The sequence below is a fragment of the Muntiacus reevesi genome, chromosome 6 (assembly GCF_963930625.1).
Source record: "Muntiacus reevesi chromosome 6, mMunRee1.1, whole genome shotgun sequence".
Lineage (NCBI taxonomy): Eukaryota > Metazoa > Chordata > Mammalia > Artiodactyla > Cervidae > Muntiacus > Muntiacus reevesi.
Window position 1 is genome coordinate 51,236,319 of NC_089254.1, and position 18,526 is coordinate 51,254,844.

Below are 18,526 nucleotides of genomic sequence, written 5' to 3' on the forward strand. Positions count from 1 at the left end.
ATTGATTTCAATGTTCTAGGGTTCAAAGAAGGCAGTGCAATGTGGGGCCTGAAAGCCAGAAAATGAGAGCAAGGGAGGGAGAAAGGAAAAGACATAAGCGTAGACAGAGAGGGCAGGAAAGGAGTGATGCAGAGGAAGAGAAATGAATACTGTCTTCAGAGGGTAAATGAGCTTTTACAATTTATTTCCTACTCCCGCCTGCTAAGTCAATTTAGTCATGTCTCTCTGTGATCATACGGACCATGGTCCACCAGGTTCCTCTGTCCACGGGATTCTCCAGGCAAGAATACTGGAGGCGGTTGCCATGCCCTCCTCCAGGGGATTCTCCCAACCCAGAGATCCAACCTGAGTCTCTTATATCTCCTGCATTAGCAGGCGGGTTCTTTACCACTAGCATCAACCCGCTAGGATCCTCTGTCCACGGGATTTTTAAAGCAAGAATAGTGGAGTGGGTTGCCATTTCCTTCTCCAAGGGACCTTCCCACCTTAAGTGTCTCCTGCATCGCAAACAGATTCTTTACCCACTGAGTCATCACGGAAGCCCATTTCCTATTCCTACCTTACACCTAGTCCAACATATACCTGCCTGTACTGACAAAGCATTGCAGTCTGACCTTCCTTGTCTAATGATATGCAAAATGTCTACTGCAAATGAATATTATAAATAAAATTAAAAGATACCATATACATGTAGAACTGATAAAAAATAGCTAGATATCTTTAAACAGTCACAGTTTTATTACAGAGAATGAGAATACTAGAATTACTTGGCTTATTTTTTGCTTCCTAAATTTATGATGTATTTCTCTAAAGAAAGTTCATTACATTATTAATACTACTGTTTCTTTTGTTTGAAAGATAAAATCCAATCTCTAATTGCATAAATCATACATTTTAAGAAGAAGATGGACTCACTTCATTTTAATTTCATTCTGGATAATTACCAGAAAGCATGCAGGACCTATTAGAGAAGGGGAGATTATAAAAAATCATTATGCATTTACAGTATCTCAGATCCAAACCAGTGGTTAATTCTTATTCTCATGGAACCCTGGATGAAGTGATGACAAACACTCACAAGAATAATCCTGGTTTTGTTGGGAAGAATCACACACAGCACTGGGACCTCCCAATTTTACTCCCATGAGTGGTCAGTCTTCCATCAGACAGGCAGCCTTCGCAGAATGAGGAATGTCTGCCCATTCTGTCCTCCTGCCTGTCCTGAGGCTGAGAATTCCTAAAGAAATGATCCATTTATTTCAAATATAAAGGGAGGTGGTGAAAAAAATGATCTGCTTACAAGTCACATCTGACATTCTGCCCTCACTCCTTGGGAAAGTTACTGAACCTTTCTGACTCTCTGATATCTCATAGGTAAAATATGGACAGTACTGACCAATTCTGGGGTTTATTTGGAGATAAAATGACCAATCATGGGCAAGGTACCTGGCACCTAGAACACAGCAGGAATTATGAGTGTCTATAAGGATGGAGTTGAGGAAGAGCAAGAAGGGTTCACTGGAACTTCTTCCAGATGCCCACCAAGTACCTATTTTTCTAGTGTAGCTCCTTACAGTGCAGATCACTGCAGAAAAGAAAGAAAAAGTATGTAATATGTCTCTTAACTTCTCTAACAGTTGAGCTCAGTTTAGTCACATAGCCATGTCTGACTCTTTGAGACCCCATGAACTACAGCACACCAGGCTTCCCTGTCCACCACCAATTCCCAGAGCTTGCTCAAACTCATGTCCATTGAGTTAGTGATGCCATCCCACCATCTCGTCCTCTCTCATCCCTTTCTCCTGCCTTCAATCTTTCCCAGCATCAGGGTCTTTTCAAACAAGTAAATTCTTTGCATGAGGTGGCCAAAGAATTGGAGATTCAGCCTCAGCATCAGTCTTTCCAATGAATATTCAGGACTAATTTCCTTTAGGATGGACTGGTTTGTTCTCCTTGCAGTCCAAGGGACTCTCAAGAGTCTTCTCCAACACCACAGTTCAGAAGCATCAAAACTTTGGCACTCAGCTCTCTTTACAGTCCAACTCTCACATCCATACATGACTACTGGAAAAACCACAGCTTTGAACAGATGGGCATTTGTCAGCAAAGGGATGCCTCTGCTTTTTAATAGGTTGTCTAGGTTGGTCATAGCTTTTCTTCCAAGGAGCAAGCCTCTTTTAATTTCATGGCTGCACTCACCATCTGCAGTGATTTTGGAGCCCAAGAAAATGAAGTCTCTCACTGTTTCCACTGTTTCCCCATCTATTTGTCATGAAGTATTGGGCCTGGATGCCTTGATTTTAGTTTTCTGAATGTTGAGTTTTAAGCCAACTTTTTCACTCTCTTTCACTTTCATCAAGAGGCTCTTTAGTTCTTCTTCACTTTCTGCCATAAGGGTAGTATCATCTGCATATCTGACGTTATTGATATTTCTCCCAGAAATCTTGATTCCAGCTTGTGTTTCATTCAGCCCAGCATTTCACATGATATACTTGGCATATAAGTTAAATAAGCAGGGTGACAATATACAGCCTTGACGTACTCCTTTCCCAATTTGGAACGAGTCTGGTGTTGCATGTCCGGTTCTAACTGTGGCTTCTTGACCTGCATACAGATTTCTCAGGAGGCAGGTAAGGTGGTCTGGTATTCCTATCTCTTGACCAGTTTTCCACAGTTTGTTGTGATTCACACAGTCAAAGGTTTTAGCATAGTCAACGAAGCAGAAGTATTTGTTTTTCTAATACTCTCTTGCTTTTTCGATGACTCAACAGATGTTGATCTCTGGTGCCTCTGCCTTTTCTAAATCCAGCTTGAACACAGTTCATGTACTGTTGAAGCCTGGCTTGAAGAATTTTGAACATTACTTTGCTAGCGTGAGATGAGTGCAATTGCGCGGTAGTTTGAACATTTTTTGGCATTGCCTTTCTTGGGATTGGAATGAAAACTGACCTTTTCCAGTCCTGTGGCCACTGCAGAAATTTCCAAATTTGCTGGCATCATCTTTTAGTAACTGAAATAGCTCAACTGGAATTCCTTCACCTCCACTGACTTTGTTTGTTGTGATGCTTCCTAAGGCCCACGTGACTCTGCATTCCAGGATGTCTGGCTCTAGGTGAGTGATCACACCATCGTGGTTATCTGGGTCATGAAGGAAAGTGAGAGCTTTCTAGAAATATAATAACCAAATATAAACATTTTTTTCTGACTTTAACTTGAGTAACTGTTACCTTCTATGACTTTTTCATAGTCCTTCAAAAACACGTGCTTCTGTACTTTCAAAACATTTATATTTTCCAGTGTTCCAATTGCCTACATATGTTCAGTTGGGTTGACTCACCAGCATTGCCTAGCTTCAGTAGCAATTTCCTGGAGGGAAAGAGTCACTTCTGCTTAGTGTACTCTACGGGCTTTCCAGGTGGCTCTAGTGGTAAAGAACCCACTTGCCAATACAGGAGACATAAGAGACGTGGGTTCGATCCCTTTGGGTCAGGAAGATGCCCTTGGGGTGGGCATGGTGACCCACTCCAGTATTCTTGCCTGGAGAATCCCATGGACAGAGGAGCCTGGTGGGCAGGGTTGAAGAAAGCCAGACATGACTGACGTGTTTTAGCAGAGAACAGTGCACTTTGCATTGTACTCTACTAGCGCTCAAATCGTATGGAGTCTTTAAGAACAGATATAATTAAAAATATCAAAACTTGCAATAAAGTCCTAGAGCCTACTGACCTTTAGTCACGTTAATACACAGATTTGTGTCTGTCTGAGATTTCCTAGAAGAAACAAATAACAAAAAATAAAAAGAAATTTCTTGTCACTAAAGTATGTCACATCTTAAATTCTCTTTTCTCTTTCTATGTAGCAGAGTAGCTACCTCACTGCAATCCACTGAAATTCAGCTCTTAACACAAGATTTTGCTTTTTAGCTTAAAAAAGAAAAACGTCTTTTCACAGATTTCTTAGGTCCCATGAGTTGTTAATAGCATTATGTTAAATTGTCATTGGCAGACACTGTAAAGATTCCTATCTCAAAATTCATCCTTCTCTTTTTCTCTACTAAAAGAACCCAAACTTTGTTCAATTTGACCAAAGGCCTGGCTGAATTTAATCAGCTTCACAGACTCAGATGAAGCAACGGGTATTCATGTGATACTATTCAGGACAATGAAATGTAAAGAGAAGCCGTTCTGTGGGCAAACTTGTTATTCAGCTGACTTGCACTTCTTGGTATTTTGCCTTCTCCTTCTTTCTACCTGGAACATGAACATGATACCTGGAGAAAGAGCAACCCAACTGTGACCATGAAGACAAAGGCTACACAGGGGCAGAATAGAAGGCTGAAAGAAACACTGGTCTTTTGTGTCATCCTTGAACAGTAGTACCAGCCAAATCTGGACTTCCTGTCTAAGGAGTTCATGTTTCATGTGGAAAATAAATCTATATTCCTGAATAGAGCAGCTGATATAAACTTCACAGTAAATTTAGATAGTGTTTTAGTAGAAACATCCAAAATCCCCAGGGCCAAAGCACTAGATATAATTAACTCATACAAATTATATACCAATAATTCATGTAGCAAGGATACTACCAGGATAATATTTGAGAAATCCTCATATCTTATTTGTATCCTGTACATTTCCAATATCATTTACTAAGCAGAATTCTTCCAGTTTACTAGTAAAAGCATCATTGATATTTAGTGGGGTTAGAAGCATGACTAGTACAGAATAATGAAGCAGACTAAATAAGGGGTAAAGTGTTGATTGTAAGCAACACATTTACATGTATATAAAATTCATAAACCAGAAAACAGAATCAGAAAATGGAAAATATTTAGGTAAAAATAGAAGGAAAGAGTTCATTGTTATTGTTAAATAGGCATACTGTATGTTATCTACCTAGGAAAAGGAATCAGTTGAAGTATTGCTCATAAACAGATTGCCTAACCAAAGCAAAGACAAGCTATATTAGTAATGAAAGAAGAGTGGGTGATGCAGCCTGAATCAGGTCTTCTAAAGATATCCACTTCTGCTTAAAAGTTTCTTTCTACAAAATACAGAGAAGCCGATAAACATCATACCTTCATACTTGTCTCATCAGGTTGAAAGTAGTGCGTTGAACTTATTCTGACAAAGAGGGAGCAATTCAATTTGCCTATTTTAATTCCATCTGCAAAGATTTATTGAGCATCGATCATGTACCAAGCATTATATTAGAAATAAAATGTAATCTCTGACCTCTAAAAGGGTTTAGAGTCTGAGAAAACTAGAAAAGTAGTCAAATAACTGTAATAAAATACAGTATATTCTATTCATTGGTGAGGAATCACTTCTCTTTGAAGACTCAGAGAAGACTGTAGGGAGTAGGGTCTTGAGGTTTGTGTAAAAGTCTGGCAACCAAATAAGAGGGGGTGGGGCTGACTTCTAAACAGATGGAGAAACAGGAACAAACGCAAAGAAATGTTACAGCTCTTATAGTTCACAGTGCCCTGCAGAGTGCCTGATATACAAGAAGTAAACTACAAACATTTGTGAATGGATGAATAAAAGAATATATAGCATATTCAGTAAGCAATGAGGATTAAACCATGGTTTTAAAGTAACATATGTATGATGATTTACAGCCTTTTGTGCCATGCTGATAAGGTTGAAAAACAGAGCGATTTTCATATTAGGGCAGAGGAATATAGCCCAATCTAATCAGTAGGGTTATATAGCTGGAGACGATTAGGAAAAGTTGACAAAAACATTGGACAACTGTGGGGAGAGAGAAATAATTCCAGTTTGAGATAAGTTGATTTTGGGATGCCCCAATAGGCAACTGAAAAAATCACATTTGGAGCCGAGGAGAAAGGAGGAACTTGACAGGGTTATCACTTAGCACTGATCTATGGACTTCACGTGTGTTGTGTCCAGTCTTGTCTGACTGCGGCATTTTGGACTATAGCTGGGTCGGCTCCTCTGTCCATGGAATTTCCCAGGCAAGAATAGTGGAGTGGGCTGCCATGTCCTCCTCCAAGGGATTTTCCAACCCAGAGACCAAACTTCTGTCTTCTGTATTGCAGGTAGATTCTTTACTGCTGAGCCATAGGGTAAGCCCAATATGGACTTGACACATTCATGCAAAATGTACTATGTACCAGATGCTGGAAATGTGAAGATGAATGAGATAGTCTTAACCTTCAAGGAACTTATAGTATATATGATTCAGTATGATTCATGCGGGACAAGAAGTATATATATATATATATGTGTGTGTGTGTGTGTGTGTGTGTATATATATGACATAGAGACAAAATAGATAGGAATTCTTAATTCTACATTGTGTATGTATGGCAGGTGAGGGTTTCAAAGAAGGCTTCATAGAGTACCTGACAAGATGATTTAAAGCTTCAGAGAAGTTTTCAGGGTGGAAAGACAGAAGGGCATACTGAAAAAAGAGAAGGGTAAGGTCACCTGTATGGCAACATGAAGCAATTTTGGAGGAGCCCTAAGTAGTTTGACACTGCTGCTCATATAATTTGTAACAAGTGGGTGGTGGACAATGAGATCAGCATGCAAGACCACTGTACTGGATAGCTATCTTCGAAGACAATGAACTTTATTATTTTTTTTTTGAAGTTTCTAATATCTAAAAGGAGGCCAGCATAGGAGATATACGCTGAGGACTTTAGAAAGCAGATACTATTAAAAAAAAATCAAAGATAAGATCTTAAGATTTTACATAAATTTTCTCACAATATTGTTGAAAATGCCCCTGGAAAGAATGAACACAGACAGGTATCTCAAAAAACCTGCTCAAGGAACTTTCTAGTTAGCTCAGATATGAAGATATATATATATATATATATATATATACACACACACACACACAAATAAAACACAGGAGTGAGATTAAAAGATTGTTGCATATGTAAGGAAACTGAGATATCACTAGTTCAACTATTGCTTCATTGCGTAGGTTGGAAAACCGAGTCCCTGAGAGGAAAAACAACATAGTACTTAATGAGAATTCAGATTAGCTACTTTTTATTACAGGGTACCACGTTTGTGTTGCAGAAGAGTTGCAGGGTTCCTATTTACTATTCTGTAGTCCAGCTGCACTAGAATCTCCTGGGAGAGTTTAAAATATTTTGATTTGCTAAGATCCCATCCCCTCAAATTTTAACTCAACATTCTTGGTTGAACCCAAGATTCTCCATTTTTAGATGATTTTCAAGTAATTTCTTAGATTAAAAAAAAATATTATTAGCCTAAGTGAACTTTAAGACTATCTAGGTGAGTGACTATGGTTATTAATTAAGGGAAATAAAACTCTCCTGGAATAAAATAAAAACTTTAAATGATGCCCACATTTTTGAGAAACTAAAACTCTAATCATATTTTCATCACAAATGAATATGCTTTAAATGTCTATTATATGATTGACTCTATGGGAAGGAGGTGGAATAGAGATATTGATTTTCTCCTTTGTGTACTTTGTTTATTTTTTACAAGGATATTTTATTGAAGAATTTACTCCAGTTTTCCTGGGACACCAGATTTTCCTCGTGTTCTTACATCATAATATTCCACGTGCTCCTTGGCTTGTCACTTGAGAAGGTGCAGTAGCACCAGCAGCATCAAGGTGGTAGCTTTTACAGCAATGTTAAGTGCTAACACTACAAGTGTAAGAGTTTATGTACTGTGCAAAGGAATTGTCTGTCTATTTTGTGTTACCAAAATGCTTAACTACTAGGTCCTATAAGTTAAAACCTGTCTATGAAGATAAAATGATAAAAGCTTGCACGATCAAACAAGTCCTTTCTTTTAAAGTAACCACCAAATACTTTTAGCCAAGCTGGATGTGATTCAAGACCTTCAGCTCTGAACTGAATCTAAATAGTGTCACCTTAATTTGAGGGATAAAACACTAAGTTCAGAATGCATGGTCCAAACCAGTCAAAGATCAATGGTAATTAAAATAAAGCTTCTACTTACTGCTGAACTTCTATGAGGTCCCGTCATACCCAAGACACAGCCTTCCCCCATGTCTCTCAAAAGCAGGCCAGACAACTTTTACTCTGAAGGAATCCCCCAGGTTATCTACTGATGTCATTGGATATTTACAAGTAAGAAGGAGGAAAATATTAACATTAATATTGAGTGCCTCTCTCGATTCCTCAAACAGAATACCAGCAGAGAAAGTAGAGTGGACTTGGTTCACCTCAGATTTTCCTAACTGCTGCTAGATTGCAAGATCTTAACATTCACAAATGCTGAGGATTGGTCTTATTATTTTCCAATTACCCCAAAGTTCCAAGACATTACACCCGTGGAATTTGTCAAGCCATAAAACTAAATCAAGCATGCTGGGGGCTGATCTAGTCTTTAGATTACTGACTCCTCACACACATAAACTTACTCCTCCACCTTAAGGATTCTTCCATTATAAATGCAGCTTTGTGAGTTTTCTACCTGTTTTCATTGATGTAGAAAAATCTGTGGTATGAAAAAAAATGTTTCATTATAAAAAATTGACATGAATCAAAAAGTAAATTTTATTGAAAGTTGGAAAGTTAACTTTTGTTACACTCTGTATGTGATGATGGTAGCGTGAGTCAGAATGACAGTCTTTGGAAGAAAGATTGCACAGACCTCCAATAAGAAATTTTGGAAATTTCTTAAATTTGAGGGTTCACAAAGATCTAAGGTTGCATACTTTGTGAATGTCAAGGGTCTACTATAATTAGATCTCATGAGTGGTTTCATCCTCATCTAATCAGAGAACATCATTTTCATCTTAAAAACCTACTACACTATAGCAATTTATTAACACTTATTAAGTGCCTTTGAGAAAAGCAACTTAGTGACCAACCATAATTTAGCTTAAAAATCATGATTAGGTTTTTTTAATGAACTTATCTACTTTTCATATAAACGTAGTAAGTAGGGTGACTTAAATATTTTTAAAAGGACAATTCATTACACTTTTGTTTAATCATTTCAAATGCTGTGCTTCCAAATTCACTGCTATTAAAATAATCATGATCAACACACCCTAAGATTTGTTTAGAAAATCTGGCCATTAAGTACAACCATTCCAAGCAATTCTAGTTCTAGTTTTAGAAATTCTAGTGAATTTCTTAATGAGTTTTCTGGGAAATCTTGCAAAAGAACTTAAGGAAGCCAACCTGATGGTTGACTTTGAAAGAGCCACCAATAAATGTCATCAGTAAGAGGAGATTTCTAGCACTAAATGAAAGGTTTCAGGTTCTCCTAGGTATCTGAGATATCCAAGAGTCAAGCTGCCCTCATACTAAAATGACAATTTAAAATAGAAAAAAAGGAACTATTCTTGAGGCAAGATGAGAACTAAAAGATTAGATACTGGATTTGCAGAAGTCACACACTTTTACTATTTTGTTAGTAAAATGATATGCCCGAACATCTTTTAGCTATTTAAATGCCTAATAATTTCAGGCATTTATAGTTATTCTTTTCTCAATATAGAGACTAAAGAGACAGAGATTAAGTAAAATGTGCAAGATTCCATGATGAGTGGAAAGAATGGAATGATAAAGTAACAAAAACTATAGTGGAAAAGGTGAAGGTAGCAGAGAAATGTTAAGAAAACCAAGTAGAAATGGAGAATGCAGGATTAAAGGTATAAACAGAATCCATAGAGAAAACACAAAGAATCTTAAATGTAAGTGAATTTCAAAATAATTTCATATTTTGTCTTTAATTATGTACTGACATTGTTCCTCACTTTGTCATTTAATTTACACCTCCAAATATCTTAAGGTAAAATTCAAGCCTAAGTCTTAAATCTTATGGAGAGCTCCACTGACAATATTAATGCACTATTTATTTCTTCCTCTTACTTTAGTTAAGGTAGAAAAGTCATGGGAATATATACTTGACATCCTAATGGATTACAGAAAGAGTCAAGTGTTCGGGTAGCTAAGAAAAGAAAAAATGTGACCTCCTAGAAAGCTGTTTTCTCTCAAATTTAATTTATGGGAACTCTGTATTATATACACAGTATATATTTACTTATATGACCAGAGACACAGAGATCAGAGAAGTAAATGTATATTTATTATCTATTTTCTATTTAACACATATTAAAGTAAGGGTTTTTTCCCTAATCATTAGAAATAACATTAGTATATCAGATCTTGAGTTACTAGCAAATGATAAAAAAAGGGGGGGGGGGAATGGAAATTATCAATGTTGCAGTTCAGCACTGCATGTATGAAAATGCTTGTGGTTATTGTTTGATGTGGTTGACAAGACAAGCTCCATGTTTTAGAAACTCCCTTCCCTTGACTTTATTCAATAGAGTACAAGATAACTTGTTTCATATTTCCCCTCTTTAAATTCTTTTGCTTTTTTCTCTTGCTTTAAAAACTGTGGATGTTCAAGAGCTCCTCTTTGTAGATTACTTTTTATTTTTTTTCCCCCAGAAATCTCTCCCACTTCCAGGGATTCATCTATCACTTCTGGATTATTTAACAAATATTTATCTAACTCTGACTTCTCTGCCAAACTCTTTATAATTTTCTAAAAGCTTGCTATTTCAATTTACTTTCATGCTATCACCTCAAATTCAACATTTCTAAAACTCAATTCATGATATGCCAGCCTCAATAACTTTTTAAAGATTACCTTATTCCAGGTCTTTTACAACTAAAGCACCCTCCAGATGGACCACTGTTGACAAATCTCCACCAAACACTGCTTTCACTATGTCACTGCACTATGCTGTTGCTTTAGTCGTGTCTGACTCTTTGCAACCCCATGAACTGTAGCCTGCCAGGCTCCTCTTTCCATGAGATTCTCCAGGCAAGAACACTGAAGTAGGTTGCCATGCCCTCCCCCATCACTATATCACATCCCTATCAGAAACCTTTAACAACATCTATTGCCTAAACCATAAAGTACAGACTCATTAGCTTGACATTTTTGGCTCTATACAATTGGCAATGTATATTTTTCAGCCCTTCAATCTCTTAATGTTTCCTTTAATGTGACACCTCTATGCTGATCATAACAAACTACTGAATACTTACTCTTGCCTAACTGATTTCACAATTTCTCATCTCTACATCTTTGATGACATCTTTTGAAAATTTCTCCATCAAAAATCGCCCTTTACTTTCTCTACTGAATTCTTTCTTTTAGCCTAACATAGATGCTTGTTGTTGTTCAGCCGCTAAGTCTGCCTCTTTGAGACCCTAGGGCCTGCAGCAAGCCAGGTTCCTCCATCCTTCACTATCTCCCAGAGTTTGCTCAAATTCATGTCCATTGAGTCAGTGACGCTAACATCTCATTCTTTGCCACCCTCTTTCTTTTTGCCTTCCCTGGTAGCTCAGACAGTAAAGTGTCTGCCTACAGTGCGGGAGACCTGGATTTGATCCCTAGGTTAGGAAGATCCCCTGGAGAAGGAAATGACAACCCACTTCAGTATTCTTGCCTGGAAAATCCCATGGATGGAGGAGCCTGGTAGGCTACAGGTCACGCGGTCACAAAGAGTTGGACACGACTGAGCAACTTCACTTTCACTTTCTTTTTGCCTTCAGTCTTTCCCAAAATCAGAGCTTTTTTCCAGTGAGTTAGCTCTTTGCATCAGGTGGCCAAAGTACTGGAGCTTCAGCTTCAGCATCAGTCCTTCCAATGAATACTCAGGGTTGATTTCCTTTAACATTGACTGGCCATAGAGGCTACCTCTCCACAAACCCTTCACAGATCACTTGAGCCTGAATTAAATAATTTTCTTTTTAAAATGCTTATAGCCTCAACATCACTAATCAATAGGGAAATGAAAATCAAAACCACAATAAGATATCATCTTACACTTGTCAGAATAACTATCATCAAAAAGATAAGAAACAGTAAGTGTTGGCAAGGATGTGGAGAAAAGGCAATCCTCATACTTGATTAGTGGGAATGTAAATCAGCAGAGCCACTATGGACAACAGTATGGTGATTCCTCAAAAAATTAAAAGTAGAACTACCAAATGACTCAGCAATTCCATCCCTGGGTATTTATAAAAAAATTGAAAGTGAATTCAAAAGGATATACGCACCCTGATGTTTATAGCAACATTACTTATAATAGCCAAACTGTGGAAACAAACTAAGTGTCCATTGACAGATGAACGGATATGTGTGTGTGTATGTGTGTGTGTGTGTGTGTATCAGTCATAAAAAGAATGAAATCTTGCCATTTGTGATAACATATATGGACCTGGAGAGTGTTATGCTTAGTGAAATAAGTCAGACAAAGACAAGTATTGTATATTTTCACTTATATATGGAATCTACAAAAACAAAACAAATAAACAAATATAACAAAACAGAAACAGACTCACGGATACAAAGAACAAACTAGTGGTTAACAAAAGGGAGAGGAGTGGAATGAGGTGAAAAATAGGTGAAAGGATTAAGAGGCACAAATTACCAGTTATAAAACAAGTAAATTACAAAGATGTAATGCACAGAACAGGGGATATCGTCAACACTTTATAAGAACTTTATATGGTGTGTAATCTATAAAAATCAAATTACTGTGTTGCACATCAGAGTCTAACATATTGTAAGTCAACTATACTCAATAAAATAAGATAAAATACTTATAGCATTTTCTGCCTTTCTGGTTACCACAGCACATCCACTGTGGCTTGATATTTGTGTGCAAGTCTTACTGTCTCCTTAGCCAAATCATAAGTCCCTAAGGATATTACACATTATAAATACTCAGTTTTCACTGAATGAATGAAGGTTTTCCCACTTCCAACCTCCTCCTACTCTCAATTCAGTTCAATCTCTCCTCATTCATTGTTCCAGCAGGTATTTATGGAGCTCTATTATTCAGCAGGCACTGGAGACGAGCAGGACATACATGATCCCTGCTGTCATAGAGCTCAGAGTCTAGCAGGGAAGACAAACATTAAAGTAAAAGTTTGCGTGTGGCAAGTGTGACATATACAAGTTGTGGGGGCCTATAGGAAGCGAACATATTCTAGTCAGTACATGAAAACTCAGTGTTGCTTTCTTATAAATTAGACACACTTCATATCATAGTGAATAGTGAATTGTGACAATTACCACCAAATAAAAGGTAACATATAATGCTTATCATAACCTTGGATTAAATATAAACTTCCTGGTGCTGTTTGTAATAGAAATCATTTACTAATTCAATATAAGTGCAAGGATATATGCTGGTTACTTTATACAGCAATTTTTTAGTCTTTACAACAATCTCGCAAGATAGGTATCTTTATTCCTACCTAAGAATAAGATAAGGAAATAGGCTTCAAGAGATTCAGTTATTCTACCCACAGTCTTACTAACAGAGAGGAAAAATAGGCTTCAGACTCCAAAACGGATGTTACTTGTTCTCCGTGCCATGAGTAGATTGTTCTAAGTTTTCCACACAAGTCCATTTAGAAACAATGGACTGGATATCTCAGACCCTCCTCCACAGTGTTAGCCTTGTGCATCTGGCTACATGTGGCAACATCATAATATTTTAAGAAATATTTTATTCTATAACATTCCTATAAGACTATCTATTTCACTCTTCCTTTTAAAAAATGTTCTTCAGTAGAATGGGAAATCCTAAAAGATGATGCTGTGAAAGTGCTGCACTCAATACGCCAGCAAATTTGTAAACTCAGCAGTGGCCACAGGACTGCAAAAGGTCAGTTTTCATTCCAATCCCAAAGAAAGGCAATGCCAAAGAATGCTCAAACTACCACACAATTGCACTCATTTACACGCTAATAAAGTATAATGCTCAAAATTCTCCAAGCCAGGCTTCACCAGTACGTGAACTGTGAACTTCCAGATGTTTAAGCTGGATTTAGAAAAGGCAGAGGAACCAGAGATCAAATTGCCAACATCTATTGGATCATCGAAAAAACAAGAGAGTTCCAGAAAAATCTATTTTTGCTTTATTGACTATGCCAAAGCCTTTGACTATGTGGACCACAAGAAACTCTGGAAAATTCTTAGAGAGATGAGAATACCAGACCCACCTGACCTGTCTCTTGAGAAATTTGAATGCAGGTGAGGAAGCAACAGTTAGAATTGGACATGGAACAACAGACTGGTTCCAAATAGGGAAAGGTATATGTCAAGGCTATATATTGTCACCCTGCTTATTTAACTTATATGCAGAGTATATCATGAGAAACGCTGGGCTGGATGAAGCACAAGTTGGAATTAAGATTGCCAGGAGAAATATCAATAACTTCAGATATGCAGATGATACCACCCTTGTGGCAGAAAGTGAAGGAGAACTAAAGAGCCTCTTGATGAAAGTGAAAGAGGAGAGTGAAAAAGTTGGCTTAAAACTCAACATTCAGAAAACTAAGATCATGGCATCCGGTCCCATCACTTCATGGCAAATAGGGAAACAGTGGAAACAGTGGCTGACTTCATTTTCTTGGGCTCCAAAATCACTGTAGATGGTGATTGCAGCCATGAAATTAAAAGACACTTACTCCTCGGAAGGAAAGTTATGACCAACCTAGACAGCCTATTAAAAAGCAGAGACATCCCTTTGCCAACAAAGGTATGTCTAGTCAAAGCTATGGTTTTTCCAGTAGTCATGTATGGATGTTAGAGTTGGACTGTAAAGAGCGCTGAGTGCCAAAGTATTGATGCTTCTGAACTGTGGTGTTGGAGAAGACTCTTGAGACTCCCTTGGACTGCTAGGAGATCCAACCAGTCCATCCTAAAGGAAATCAGTCCTGAATATTCACTGGAAGGACTGATGCTGAAGCTGAATCTCCAATACTTTGGCCACCTGATGTGAAGAACTGATTCATTGGAAAGGACCCTGATGCTAGCAAAGATTGAAGGCAGGAGAGTAGGGGATGACAGAGGATGAGATGGTTGGATGGCATCACGGACCCAATGGGCATGAGTTTGAGTAAACTCTGGGAGTTGGCAATGGACAGGGAGGCCTGGCGTGCTGCATGCAGTCCATGGGGTCGCAAAGAGTTGGACACGACTGAGCAACAGAACTGCTGACTGAGAATGGGAAAATTAGGACCACATAGGCATAGTCTTTCCTTGATAGTAGTTTTTAAAAGAAACTCTTTTAAGTTTATGATATAAAATATATAACTGCTTATTTTTAATATACACAAAACATAGATAGCAAAAAACACCTTTTAAAAGTTCTTTTTAAATATTCTGCATCACAGTAAATTTTCCATCTCAAACCCATATTGCAGATTTCTTGCTTATATTTCTTTCAGTATTTGGAATAAAATGTGTTTTATCTTCTAATTCCTAAAACAAGAAGTCAGAAACTAATGTTGGAAGAAAGTATTCAATTTCATTCTTTAGCAGTGCATGGATGGACTGTAATAATGCTCTAAAACATATTTATCAGTGTTCAATTATATAGCTCACAGAGTTAATATTTTATTCCAGGATAAATATTTCACCCCAGGGGAAATATTTCATTATTTACATATTATACTTTATTTTTTATTTTTCCCTGGAATATGAAATTTTAGAAATGCTGATTAGTTCACTGCAGAATTTCAAATAAATACATGGTAAAATAACTCCTTATGGAACTTAGATTTTTTTCCCTAAAGGAACATATAAAATTATTTCAAGGCATTAAATAAAGTTTCCTTAGATGTTATATAAAATGACACTTGTACCATGATTTTCATACATATGAGGTTTGATACTTCTATTCCAAAGCATTATTTTTGGCTATGGTATATTAATAAAGTGCTTTGTAACTGAAAACAGATAAACAAACATAATTCTTATGCATAAGCCAATATCCAACAAGATACAACTAACCCTGAAAAATTAGATGCTTATCACTCACTCCAAAAAAAGTGAAATACATTTTAACCACAGAATATTATATTTTGCCCATCAGGTAGCCCAATGTCTTTGTTTTCAAGATGTTCAGTGACCTCCTCAAACTTATATAACTCATTTTTGCCAGAGTCAGAATAAGACCTCTAGGTTTAATTCACTTTGGCCTTTTACTATTCCATTTTCAAACTATTTAGCACAGAATTATAAAAAAATTTAAATGACCTATTGGGTAAGAGAGCCTTATATAAGATACCTACAATGAAGGAGGTGATTACAATGCTATATACTAATATTCATCTAAGATAGCAAAGCAATGGCATTTACCTTAAATTTACGTCTCTGCTCTGCACAGCTGTTGAAGAACCACAAGTCTGTCTCATGGCTGTAAATGTAACAAGAACAATAATGCGACCAATTTTCATACCTAAACTAAATTAAGTAGATTTGTCATAGGCTAGAAAATTGATAATGTATTTCACAAAAACTTTTTAAGTTACAGATTATGGAAGTGTGCATGTGTGTTTATGCAGATTTGTTTGTGTGTGTGTGTGTGCATTTACTGTTTTTAATAATCTGGAAATTAGTTTTATGAAACTGAAAGTATTACATATTATTCTTTGGCTAACTTTTCTCATTATGGAACACCATGAGTACAACAGGTCTAAAAGTATAAAGAGTAGATATAGATAAATAAAACAAATGAGAGGCTATCTTCAGCTGTTATTATTAGATTATGTTTTTCTGGGATACATAATAAGAACATAAAGAAGAAACATCTGGTAATTCTTAGGTTAATATCAGCTCCCATTTGCATCACAATCTTTATATATTATTCATCAATATGTCATTTACCAATGTACCTACTGATTGCACCTATTCAATTGGTGTTTCATGTAATGAATATAATATGCAAACATGTTTCAAACACGTATATTCAGATATCTATACATGAAAGTGAAATCGCTACTATGATCGGTACTCAAGCTTGTCAGATATGATTTTCTTCTTTCCATTTTGCATTAGATATGCATAGATAATATCTATGCCATGTGTAGCACAAAAACCTGAAAAAGTGTAAATGAAAAAGGAATAGTAGATAAATACTAGTCTGCTAGAAATATTTTCTTTGCCATGTCACACTTCAAATCTGGCTACCACTTTTAAACATTTAAAAGAAATTCAGTTGAATATAACAAAGCAACCAAATATTGTTCTTGTGACTTGAGCCATTAAAACAGATTCTTTAAAAAAATCTGTCCTTTCTTTCAAATGTTATAAAATCATTCTCCATCAAAACTATGTTTTAAAATAAAAACCACATATCTCTTTTGGTCTTCTAAAAATATGTTATGCCTGATAAAGTACAAGCCACCACCATCTATTATTAACACCAAATAGTTTGCCTTGAAGTACAGATTTTAAAACATTTTAACTTATCTTTTAATCCTAAAAGATAATCTACACTAACTCTCTTATGAAAGGTTGGTTAAACTCTTAGCTAAGTAGAAAAAGAAGTAGGCTGTGAGAGAATCATGGAATTTTTAAAGTATTACTTTCATAGTAAATAATTAAAATTTTTAACAGAAACATTTTACCCTTTTCTTTAACATAAGTGGAAAATAGTGCAATTCACATTAAATAGTATTTGTAGATGCAAAAATAAGCATTACCTTATATCTCCTTTTGACAAATGTGTAAGCTAGTGTAAAATGCTATCAGATTTTTATTAGACTTTTAATACAATCCCAGCATGTTTCCAGTTGCTAAGCTTATCAAGTACTACAAAATACTAGAATTGTAGACTCATATTAATTGCAGTGCTTATATTGGTGAAAAAATATATCTTCATTATTTATAAAGTTTTATTCATTAAAAACCAACTAAATCTTCAGTCTTATCACATTTTGGCATGAGATTCCACTAAAATTACAAAGCAATAATAAAATGCTAGTTTTATAATATGTACAATGGATATGTATTCTAAATAATATGAATCACAAAACATTAAATATAAGTGACACAATGAAAGTTTGTGGAGATGATTAGCAACTGAAATTGTTAAAAGGTATTTATAATACTGTTAGTCACCCTTTGGTGATAATAAAATTGAAGAGCTCTGCTCAAAATTTTATTTAAACAAATTTGATACATGACCAAATTTTCTTATTTGACTCATTAATATTTCCACATTATATGTGTGCATGTATTTTCCAAGAAAAAAAAAAATGATTTTTTAGTTAAATAAAGTAGCACATTTTGCCTTCCCAACACAAGAAAAAAAGAAAGCAGAAAATCTAAAGCCCAGCCATTCTTCCCAAAGATACCGTGGTAACCAACAATAAAGAAACTTCTACTGGACTTAGCTTTGGAGAGTAACAACTTAGTATTTTGTCTGTTTTGTCAAGGGCTATGATAAAAATAGAATTAGGACAATATGTAGCATTTTTCAGATATCTGAAACAATAATCTTTTCTACCTTTGGTTTTTCTGCCTGTGTCTAAATTTCTTTTGCTATTCCAACAAGAAAGCAAAAATCTCAGTCTGAAGCCATAGTGAGGATAAGCATTTCATTTGCTATCTTCTGTAACTTCATGTAAATTTCTCTGTTATGTAAATGTATGGAAAGGCTCTCATGAAATCAGATAACTTGATGGAAATACTTCAAAAACCATAATTATTAG

General features: G+C 36.1%; 1 protein-coding gene across 9 annotated transcripts in view; it reads right to left on the reverse strand.

The window, feature by feature from the left end:
* Positions 1 to 18,526, reverse strand: part of FOXP2 (forkhead box P2) — a 632,418-nt gene that overhangs the window by 166,654 nt on the left and 447,238 nt on the right. For 2 of the 9 annotated variants that reach the window (XM_065939067.1, XM_065939066.1), the window contains exon 3: positions 16,170 to 16,227. The exons of the other annotated variants lie outside the window; for them this stretch is intronic. The gene's annotated coding sequence lies outside the window, so the exon portion shown is untranslated. The remainder of the gene's footprint in view (positions 1 to 16,169; positions 16,228 to 18,526) is intronic. 9 annotated transcript variants of the gene reach the window in all.